The following is an 11,280-nucleotide window of genomic DNA, read 5'->3' as shown; positions in this document are numbered from 1 at the left end:
TATGACAGTCTGAAGGCCTGATTAGGAAAGCACAGGGTAAATGATAATCTTCATAACCTGAAATATTGATTAATCTCTGAATCATCTATTTAGCTGATTTGGGGGAAAAGTTAGTATATTTGTCTTGGTTGCCCTGAAAAGAAATCAAACCAGTCCATCCTAAAGGAGATCAACTCTGAATATTCATCAGAAGGACTGTTGTTGAAGCTGATGTGAAGAGCTGACTCATCGGAAAAGCCCCCGATGCTGGGAAAGATTGAAGGCAAAAGGAGAAGGGGGTGGCAGGGGATGAGATGGTTACATAGCATCACTGACTCAAGAGACATGAATTTGAGCAAACTCCGGGAGATACTGAAGGACAGGGGAGCCTGACATGCTACAGTCCATAGGGTTGCAAAGAGTCAGACACAACTTAGTGACTGAACAACCTTGAGGTGATCTAGTTTTCCTTGAGTGAACTGATACTGTGAAATGGGAGGAGTACTTCCTAGGTGGTGGGAGGGGAGCCATTCTAGGACAGACAATGAATAATGCTGCATACAATCCCCTCAGAACCTCAATCCTGGAGGTAAGGATTGGCAGGTGTGCTTTAGTTGTGTTCAGTTTCTTCTCTCTGTGTGTATGCGTGTGTGTGTGCCTTATAAATTAGACTGGGAGACCTCGAGGTTGGAGGAGGAGTGGTAACTGTGCTACCGCAGGAGGAACTGAGAGTTTCCTAAACGAAGAGAGCATATTTATTTGCTTAGCACTCAGGCTAGAGTTCTGGTGGTGAGACTGACTGTGGTAAATGGCTAATAGTAATACTGCACCCATATTTGGCCTAGGACTAAGAAAGATGAAAGTAGAATCTAATAAAATATACAGAAACACACTAGAAGGATAGTTTTGGAGGAATGTGCATTAAGCACTTAGAGCAATTTGTTAGACGCGTAGATTGCCTCAAGGCTCTCTTTTCTAGTTGAATTTTCTTTAGCATTCACAGCTACTCACTGTGTTTTTCTTTCTTTATGCACCCCTCCCAGATCTGCCTTCTGCTGTGTAACTAAGTTACCCTTGATGGCCTCACTTGTGCTTTTGTTCCTTATTGTTGTATCAGTTACCAGCTACCAAACATCAACTGACATATTCAAGCTACATTTGAAGAGAGAAGGGAAGCAAAAAGACTCTGCTAAAGGAACAATCAAAAATATGCGTTGAGACTAATATTATCCAGGTATCATGCTAGGTGCTAGGAATAGAACAGTGAACAATGTAGATAACAGCTTCTGACCTCAAAAATTTCATAATCTGATGGCCTTGGTTTTCAAATTACTCAGAGCTGATATTTTTACATTGCTTATCGACTGTAGTTTTGAAAGCACTGTCTATAAAGAAAATCCCTGCACATAAAGTCACAATATTTTTATTTACCTTAAAGAATAATTTTATAATTAATTCGAAACACATTACAAACAAAAATTAATGTAAAGACCTAATGAAGCTTTCAGTATAACATATGAACAAACACAAATGTTCAGAATGTCCCTTGCTTAGTTAAATATACCCCTTTTTTTCCTTTAAGACCCAACTCAATCACTACCTTCTTTCAGAACTCTCCCTGCTGTTTTGCTCATGTAATTTCTCCTGCGTCAGAAGTACTCTATTCCCCTTTATTTGACAAGTAAGCATGCACTGCTCTTCACAGTTCTGTGTACATGCCTTATCTTTCCAGTGAGATTATGAACCCTTTAAAGACAGAGATAGAAGGTCATTTCTAGCTGAACTCTCAAGTATCCAGCATAGTACACTTCACACAGTAAACATTTGATACTTGTCCTCACATGATCAAATCCAAGCTCCTCAGCATGAGAGTCAAGTCTTCTATGACCCTGTTCCTGCTTCCTTCCCCAGTCTCATCTCCCACCATTTCACAATTTACCCATATCACACAGGTGCATCCTTACTCTTGCCTTTTGTCTGAAAACTCCTGCCCATATTTGTTTTTCACCTGGTTGATGTCCCATTGATTTTAATACTTGGATTCATCATAATCCTTACCAGGTAATCTTACCTGATTGTTTTTCCCATCCAACACATTAGGTAAAGTGATACTCTCCTGTATCCCCAGGGGATTCATTGTGGACCTACGTTCAAGGATTAATCACATTATCTGGTGTGTTACCACTGCATTTTCAGTGCCTAGACCTATAGGCATAGCTCTTATTGACATAGGAGACAGACAATGACTACTAGTTGAAAGAAGAGTTGAATGGTTATATGTCTTCCTCACTTACTAGATTATTATTATTTCACTGACTTCAAGTACTACCGTTATACTGACAATTCTCCATAATTTAATACTGTGATACATGCTATAAGGGAAAAACATAGGCTGCTAGGAAGGCATATAACAAGCATACATAATTTGAATTGTGTGGGAGATATGACAATTTCTCTGATAAAGCAGGGGAGAATTTCAACAGAGGGACTAGCTAGCAGCAGGGTCTTGCAGTAGTAAAGACTTTAGAGTGTTTGGGGAACAGAAAAAAGCCTAGTGTGGTTACAACGAAGTGATCAAAGGGGAGAACATCATAGATGGGTCTGGAAAAATCAGCAGCAACCAGATAATACAAGACCTCACTTCATCTCGTTGTAACTGAGATTAGAACTCTTTGAATCACTTTTAGTAGAGTGACAGAATTCGTATTATGTTTTAAGATCACTCTGGCTGCTATGTGGAAAATGACTTTTAATGGAACTGGAGGGCTAATAGACATTGAAAAACCAATTAGGACACCGTTACAATGTTAGCAGTGAGAAACAATGGTGGTAAGGACTAGAAGAGTAGTGGCAGAGATGGGGAAAAATGAATTGAACTCAATATATTCAAAGGTAGAATCTGTAGAGTTTGATGAGGGATCAAAAATAACTTAGGTTACAGGTTTGTGAATTAAATATGTGCTTGTGCCACTCACTGGGATGAAAGAACCCTGGAACAGGACTAGATATGAAGAGAAATGTGTGAGAATATACTGATATAGCAGTGGATGTTAAGTATGTAGTAAATATACTATTCTCAACTCAGAAGAGCTATCTGGGCAAGAAATATGAATTTAGAAGCCGTCAGCATGTAGATGGCAGTTAAAATCATGGAAATGGGGGGAATCATGTTGAGAAACAGTTTAGAGAAAGAAGAGAAAAGAGCCAAGAACAGGCCCTTGTGAATGATAGAGAATCTGCCTGCAGTGTGGGAGATATGGGTTCGATCCCTGGATCGGGAAGATCCCCTGGAGAAGAGAATGCCAACCCACTCCAGTATTCTTGGGCTTCCTTGGTGGCTCAGATGGTAAAGAATCTGCCTGCAATGTGGAAAACCTGGGTTCGATCCCTGGATCGGGAAGATCCCCTAGAGAAGAGAGAATGGCAACCCACTCCAGTATTCTTGCCTGGAGAATCCCATGGACAGAGGAGCCCAGTGGGCTACAGTCCATAGGGCCACCAAGAGTCAGGCACACTGAGTGACGAACATGTTTACTTTCACTTCAGAGGAAGAATAAGGGTGAGGATGATACAGAGAGGTAGCAGGAAAACCATGTGTGTAGGCTCATGCAAGTAGAGAGAAAGGAGTGTTATAAAGAAGAAAGCCTGGTAAGCTATACCAAAGGCTGCTTAGAGGAGGGGTAATCTGAGGACAGAGAAGAGTCCATTGCCTCTGGTGACATGGAGGACATTGATGACCTCACTAAAAGGACATTTCATAGAGTGATGACTGCAAAAGTCATCCTGGAGTGAGATACAGAAATGAATAAAAGGAGAAGGAAAGAAGACACTGTGTGTAGATAATGTTTTGGAGAAACATGGTTCTAAAGGGAAATTGATTTGGTGAGAACAAGTTGCTTAAAGAAAGATGTTTGTTTTTACAATGTGAAGCAATAGAAAATATTTTAATACTATTAGGAAGAAGAACTTATTAGAAAGAGAGAAGTTGAAGATGTAGGAGATCAGAGGGTTATAGTATTTCATGGTCCCTGCAAACACTAGAAGGTCCAAGGTCCAGTGTATATGTGAAGGGATTGGCCTCTGATCAAAGGAATGACACTTATATTGTGACAAATATGTACTGAATACTTACTATGTGCTTGGTTTTGTGTCAGGTACTATTACAACAATGCATAAAGCACACTCCCTGCCATCACATAGTTCACAGTTTCAGTTCAGTTCAGTTCAGTTGCTCAGTCATGTCCAACTCTTTGTGACCCCATGGACTGCAGCACACTAGTCTTTCCTGTCCATCACCAACTCACGGAGCTTGCTCAAACTCATATCCATCGAGTTCGTGATGCCATCCAGCCATCTTATCCTCTGCCGTCCCCTTCTCCTCCTTCCCTCAATCTTTCCCAGCATCTTTTCCAATGAGTCAGTTCCTTGCATCAGCCAAAGTATTGGAGCGTCAGCTTCACCATCAGTCCTTCCAGTGAATATTCAGGACTGATTTCTTTTAGGATAGACTGGTTTCATCTCCTTGCTGTCCAAGGAACTTTCAACAGTCTCATCCAACACTATAGTTCAAAAGCATCAATTCTTTGGCGCTTAACTTTCTTTATGGTCCAACACTCACATCCATGCATGACTACTGGAAAAACCATAGCTTCGACTAGACGGACCTTTGCTGGCAAAGTAATGTCTCTGCTTTTTAATATGCTGTCTAGTTTGCTCATAGCTTTTCTTCCAAGGAGAAAAAATGTCTTTTAATTTCATGGCTTCAGTCACCATCTGCACTGATTTTGGAGCCCCCCAAAATAAAGTCTGTCACTGTTTCCATTGTTTCCCCATCTATTTGCCGTGAAGTAATGGGACCGGATGCCATGGTCTTAGTTTTTTGAATGTTGAGCTTTAAGCCATCTTTTTCACTCTCTTCTTTCACTTTCATCAAAATGCTCTTTAGTTCCTCTTCGTTTTCTGCCATAAGGGTGGTGTCATCTGCATATCTGAGGTTACTGATATTTCTCCTGGCAATCTTGATTCCAGTTAGTGCTTCATACAGCCTGGCATTTCACATGATGTACTCTGCGTATAAGTTAAATAAGCAGGGTGACAATATACAGCCTTGACATATTCTTTTTCCAATTTGGAACCAGCCTGTTGTTCCATGTCCAGTTCTAACTGTTGCTCCTTGACCTGCATACAGATTTCTCAGGAGGCAGGTAAGGTGGTCTGGTATTTCCATCTGTTTAAGAATTTTCCACAGATTTTTGTGATCCACACAGTCAAAGGCTTTGGCATAGTCAATAAAGCAGAAGTAGATGTTTTTCTGGAACTCTCTTGCTTTTTCTATGATCCAATGGATGTTGGCAATTTTATCTCTGGTTGCTCTGCCTTTTCTAAACCGAGTTGAACATCTGGAAGTTCTCAGTTCACGTACTTTTGAAGCCTCACTTGGAGAATTTTGAGCATTACTTTGCTAGCGTGTGAGATGAGTACAATTGTGCAGTAGGCTGAGCATTCTTTGGCATTGCCTTTCTCTGGGATTGGAATGAAAACTGACCTTTTTCAGTCCTGTGGCCACTGCTGAGTTTTCCAAATTTGCTGGCATATTGAGTGCAGCACTTTCACAGCATCATCTTTTAGGATTTGAAATAGCTCAACTGGAATTCCATCACTTCCACTAGCTTTGTTCGTGGTGATGCTTCTTAAAGCCCACTTGACTTCACATTCCAAAATGTCTGGCTCTAGGTAAGTGATCACACTCTTGTGGTTATCTGGGTCATTAAGATCTTTTTTGTGTAGTTCTTCTGTGTATTCTTCTACTTCTTCTTAATATCTTCTGCTTCTGTTAGGTCCATACTGTTTTTGTCCTTTATTGTGCCCATCTTTGCATGAAATGTTCCCTTGATATCTCTAATTTTCTTGAAGAGATCTCTAGTCTTTCCCATTCTATTGCATTCCTCTGTTTCTTTGTATTGATCACTGAGGAAAGCTTTCTTATCTCTCCTTGCTTTTCTTTGGAACTCTGCATTCAGATGGGTATATCTTTCCTTTTCTCCTTTGCCTTTTGCTTCTCTTATTTTCTCAGCTATTTGTAAGACCTCCTCAGACAACCATTTTGCTTTTTTACATTTCTTGGGAATGGTCTTGATTACTGCCTCCTGTACAATGTCACCGGAGAAGGCAATGGCACCCCACTCTAGTACTCTTGCCTGGAAAATCCCATGGACGGAGGAACCTAGAGGGCTGCAGTCCATGGGATCGCTGAGGGTCGGACATGACTGAGCGACTTCACTTTCACTTTTTACTTTCATGCATTGGAGAAGGAAATGGCAACTCACTCCAGTGTTCTTGCCTGGAGAATCCGAGGGACAGGGTAGCCTGGTGGGCTGCTGTCTATGGGGTTGCACAGAGTCGGACACGACTGAAGCGACTTAGCAGCAGCAGCAGCAACAGTACAATGTCACGAACCTCCATCCATAGTTGTTCAGGCACTCTATCTATCAGATCTAATCCCTAAGTAAACAGAAAGTTATAATTATATTGATTAATGCTATAAGTATAGCTTCCTATGTCAGTGCTGGGGAAAGAAAGAGAGAATCATTGTTATGAGATGAATTTTGTTCCCCAAAGAAAGATATGTTGAAATCCTAATTCGCACTGTCTTAGAATGTGACCTTATTTGGAGATATGGTCTTTACAGAGGTAATTAAGTTAAAATTAAGTCTTCTGGAATATGACTGGTGCTCTTATAAAAAGAGGAAATTCAGACAGAAAGACACACACACACACAGTAATACACCACATAAAGATGACGGCAGAGACTGCAGTGATATGTCTAGAAGCTAAGAAGCACCAAAGATTGCCAGCAAACCACCAGAAACTAGGAGAGAGACATGGATTAGATATTTCCTGCCCTCAGAAGGAATCAATGCTGCCTTAATCTGGGACTTCTGGCCTCTAGAACTAGAAGAAAAAAAATTCTGTTGTTTAGTACACTCAATTTATGCTACTTGTTATGGCCACTCTAGCAAACTAATACAGGCACCCAAACTAATCCGAGGCAAGGGGTTGGTCAGGTTAAGGGAAGACTTCGCAGTAGAGGTGTTATCTGAGCTGAGTCAAATAAGTAGGGTTGCATGGGTGGGGCCTGGGGAGCCATTCCATATAAAGTGATCATCTGCAGTGGTTTGGATGTGAAAGAGAGTGTGCATGTCCAAGCTACTGCAAGTAATCCGACATGGCTGGATCTAGCGAGTGTGGGCAACGGTGGTGACAACTGAGAACTGAGAAGCTGGAGCCGGTTCATGAAGGGCCTTCTATTCCAAGCCAAGGAATTTGGACTTTATCCTGAAGCCAAAGGGTAGCCTTTAAATATTCATTCTCCGCCCCACTATTCACCTGCCTAACTCCATTTTTCCAGGAAAAGTTTTCTCACATCTATTGTGGAACTTCTCACAGAGAAATATGAAAAACAACTTGCTTCTTGACCTCAAATACAAAGCTTACTCCTTGAAAGAAGGGACTATGTTCTGTTTCCTGAAATACATCCAGTGCCTGGCAAGTGCTTGACATGTAATAGTTGTTGTTGTTTAGTGGCTCAGTCGTGCCCAACTCTTTGGGACCTCATGGAATGTAGCCCACCAGGCTCCTCTGTCCATGGGATTTCCCAAGCAAGAATACTGGGGTGTGCTGCCATTTCCTTCTCCAGGGAATCTTCCAACCTGGGATTGAACCTGAGTCTTCTGCATTGCAGGTGGATTCTTTACCGCTGAGCCACCTGGGAAGCCCTTAACACGTAGTAGTCTCTCAATGAATAGTTGTCCCGTGTGTTCCTAGGGACAGCATTGGGACTTCTTAGCTCTCTTTGGAATGATATTCCAAGACTTTCATATTTTCTTTCATTCTTCTCTCCTCTTCTTCCTTCCTGCCACTGATTACCTTCCAACAACCTTCCACAGTTGGCTCTCATTTCATTTCACTTGGTTTTCTCTTTGGATCAAGGATCCTGGGAGCTTCTGGTCTGCTTTCCCCCACCCCGAATCAGTACTCCTCACATCAGGCAGCCTCTCATGCATCCAGGTTCCTACTGTCCTCAGGGGAGCCTGGTTCACACCATGCTGAGACCTGCAGCCCAACCTTGTCACCTTACTTCTGCCCTTTAGTTCTGCCCAGACTAGTGCTTAACTTAGCCTAAGCAGGGTCATTAGGTCAGTTTCAAGGAAGTAGCTCTGGCCAGAATCGACCAAAGAACAGGTGTCAGCTTTGGCAAGAGGATGCAGTTGAGGCCACAGGGTGGGTAATGGCATTGCTAGGCTCAACAGGTGGGCAGGGTCAGGTAATCCGGACAATCTCTAACTAAGCCAAATTTGATCTGTGCGCCCGCCATTGAAAAAGGCAAAATAGAGATCCAGAATGGGAAACTAGGAACAATGATAATCAAAGTAAGATGCTAGCGGAAACCAGGTGTTCAAGTCAGATTGAATTCATTAAAAAATGTACCTCTCCTCACATCTGCCCATTTCTACGTGCATAAACACACCCTAACTGGGGCAATCACACACAAACACACATATGCATCCATGCACACACCACACACAGAGACCCATACCCACAGTGACAGAATCTAGTGTGACCTGCTTTGGTTGGCAGATACTATAACACTTAATCTGTCTGCAACTGGCTGGGAAAGAAGCTCTTTATACATGCATGTCTGAAATAATAGAAGCACCACTTAAAATAAAAATGTCCTTTATAATTTGCTTCAAACAGATAGCTTTTGGTTTTCTTATACCAAAATGAGCCTGATACAACTTTTTCTGAATGATTTCAAGCCATCTTTAAGGGCACTCATTATTGGGGGCTGGGCTTAGACGTAGGCTGTTGTTAGGAGCCATGTCGAAATATATTAAACTCTTTATCCCTCCACTAAACGGCCCCAGTGTAAACATTCTATTTACATAAACAGTCAGATTATCCATATATGTGCAGATATATATGGGTATGAATATATACACACACACCATCTTTCACATAAATGTCTCCCTACAAAATGCACAAAAATCATTCTGTGTCGATACACACACAGTGCATTTACTTACAAGCAACCTGTGCACTCCCTGAAGCTAAGTTTGTAAGTGGCTCCCTTTCTTTCGTCATTTTCCTTCCTTCCTTTGCAGACTAATTTTTAGGATTAAGGAGTTAGTGCAGTATTCACTGCAGAATTTGGTGGTTTTAATTGGTCGCACATGACTTAGTTAAAGGAGGCATTTTAACTACAAAGAACTTTACTAGGAGATGTGCTCAGGGGGAGTTATTAAAAGCAAGTCCATAACAGCTCCTTGGGAGGCTATTATTTTGCACTTCTCCACGCCCCCCCAAGAGGGTATGTGTACTATCGGTAACAAGGTGAGAGGAAATTCCCTGACTTCATTAGAAACCTGGAAAAATAACTTTTCCTTCCCAATATCTTCCTTTTTTGCTGGAACACATTTCTTCTGAAAAGTGGTATGGCAAAATGACCAGCCCCAAGTATCCTTTTTGTCTAATAAACTCTCTGGAGGTTTAGGATTTATCCCTAGAGAATAACCCCCTCCCCCACCACACCCAGATGCAGCAAAACAGCTACCTCATTAACTCGAAGTTGTTAATAACTGGGATACCACCTACACTGCTAATATTCCCATGTGTGCCGCTTCAGGGAGGGGAGAAAAAAGTTTCATGAATATTTCACCATCATTTGCTTTATTTACATGTAAATAATGTGCTCATTACAAGCCCTTATCTGTTCATTGAAGCCAGCCTGGCAGAGCCTAGTGTGACACGCTTGGTTGGCAGATACCTTAACACCTGATCTGTTTGGCATTGGCTGGCAAGGAAATGTTTGCAAGTACATGTCTCAGATAATAGAAGTGTGCTTGCGGTGGCCAAGTCCTTTTCATTGTAATTGTTTCAAATAGATGTCTCTATGGTCTTAAAAGTTATTTATAATTAACATATAATATTAGATTAGTTTTAACTGTACAACACAGCAATTTGATATTTTTATGGATTATGAAATGACCGTCTCAATGAAACCAGTTACCATCCATCATCATACAAAACTGTTACATTACTGACTATATACCCTATGTGTACATTACATCCCCCTGACGTATTTAAGCTGAAAGTTTGTATCTGTTAATCTCCTTATCTATTTTGTCCATCCCTCTCTTTTCATGCCAACTGGACCTGACACAATTTGCCCTGTTCAAGTTGACTCCAGGTCATTTCTAAGGACACTAATCATTGAGTTGGGCTGGAATATAAGGTGTGTCCTTAGTATATCAGACTGTTTAATCATCCAATAAATGGCCACAGGCTATCTTATTTTTAAAGACATATCCTGTCTTCTTTCTAAAGTTTTTGCTTGCTGATTATATTGTTTATGCCTCCAGTAGCCCTTTGATGTCTTCTATTCTATCCTAGGCTCACAAACCATGCTGAGTTACAGTTGTGTATAAAGTAAGACTGAGAGCCTTAGGAGTTTTTCTGTAAGTACTCTGCATGAGTTTTGATGTGTGGATTTTACATAATCTACCCACTCCAGTACTCTCGCCTGGAAAATCCCATGGATGGAGGAGCCTGGTAGGCTGCAGTCCATAGGGTCGCTAGGAGTCGGACACGACTGAGCGACTTCCCTTTCACTTTTCACTTTCATGCACTGGAGAAGGAAATGGCAACCCACTCCAGTGTTCTTGCCTGGAGAATCCCAGGGATGGGGGAGCCTGGTGGGCTGCCATCTATGGGGTTGCACAGAGTCAGACATGACTGAAGCGACTTAGCAGCAGCAGCATACAAGATTTTGCTGCTCTCAGGTTTATAAAGGTTAATTTTTAGAGTTTAGCTTTGAAAGTATTAGACAATTATAGTTTCTAGGAAGGGAACTTTCAGATAAGTGATATATCATTATAGTTAGGGTTAATATAGACAAACTAAACCTCATTAATTTGGATTCCCCTATTTTATAATCTGAAACTGTCTTATTTATAAACTAGGTTAGGAGTTTATTATTTCACCAGCTACAAAAAGAAAGGAGATAGTTGGTGGTAAATGAATATCTTAGAATCACATGGGTAATGTGTTTCATTTACACAGGAAGCCAGTATTTGTTGCTGCTGTTCAGTCACTAAGTCGTGTCTGACTCTTTGTGATGCCATGGACTGTAGCATGCCAGGCTTCTCTGTTCTCCCCTGTCTTCTGGAGTTTGCTCAAATTCATGTCCATTGAGTCAGTGATGCTATCTAACTATCTCATCTTCTGCCGCCCCCTTCTCCT

This window comes from Bos indicus x Bos taurus, chromosome X (genome assembly GCF_003369695.1).
Source record: "Bos indicus x Bos taurus breed Angus x Brahman F1 hybrid chromosome X, Bos_hybrid_MaternalHap_v2.0, whole genome shotgun sequence".
NCBI lineage: Eukaryota > Metazoa > Chordata > Mammalia > Artiodactyla > Bovidae > Bos > Bos indicus x Bos taurus.
This window is presented reverse-complemented; position numbering follows the sequence as displayed.